Raw genomic sequence first — 918 nt, forward strand, 5'->3', positions numbered from 1 at the left:
ATGCCCCTGGAGCAGGGCAGCGGAACATGGGGAAGCACCAGTCAGTCAGGAGGAAGATGGAACAAGAGGAAAGAATGGGCCAGAGCCTTTATTGTGGTTTTTCTGGAGAAGGAATGGATGAGGCAGGGTAGGAAGCTGAGTAGGTTTAGGATTGTATACCTTGAAGGATTTGGGTGCTCTGAGATATAGAGGTGGTCTCTAATTACTCCAGATTGGTTGATTTTCTTATAAAAGGTATAATTGCAAGCAAGTTTTTTACTATTTCAATGAATTAGCTAACCCTAAAAGGGTAGTTCACAGTCCCAAGATGTCAAGGCATTATAAAACATAAATTAAAAAATGTATATACACACACACACACACACACACACACACACACACATGTATATATTTACTAAAGCAAGATAGAACAAGTTCTCACTGCTTTAAGAAATAAACTACATAAGTCTCTAAGGCTGATCCTAAAAGGTTGTAGGATTTATTCTTGTTGAGTGAGTTGGACAATTGGGATTCCTGGTTCTGAAGCATTTTACAGTAACTATTGATTGTTCTTGGTTTTGTAATAATGATCACGATGCCAGCCCATTGCATTCCATCCAAAGTCTTAACTGTCTTTTTACAGCCACTTTCTCATCAGAAGATTAACATAACTATAACACTATAAAAAATCCAAGAAGACCTCATGATGTGATTCTCCAAAACGGACACAAGTGAAGCATTCTCAAATAGTGGATATATGAAACTCTAGCCTTCGTTAAATTGATCAGTCTCTTGCATGCAAGATAATGACCAAATGGTGTGTGTGGGGTTGGGGTATAAGGCCAAATCATATATAAAATAGAGCTCTATCCCACGGTCTCTGTAGCAACAGCCCAGGAAATCAAACCACAACTTCTGTATCAATTCACCCAAAACAGA

The sequence above is a fragment of the Crocuta crocuta genome, unplaced genomic scaffold, assembly GCF_008692635.1.
Source record: "Crocuta crocuta isolate KB4526 unplaced genomic scaffold, BGI_CrCroc_1.0 scaffold227, whole genome shotgun sequence".
NCBI classification, from domain to species: domain Eukaryota; kingdom Metazoa; phylum Chordata; class Mammalia; order Carnivora; family Hyaenidae; genus Crocuta; species Crocuta crocuta.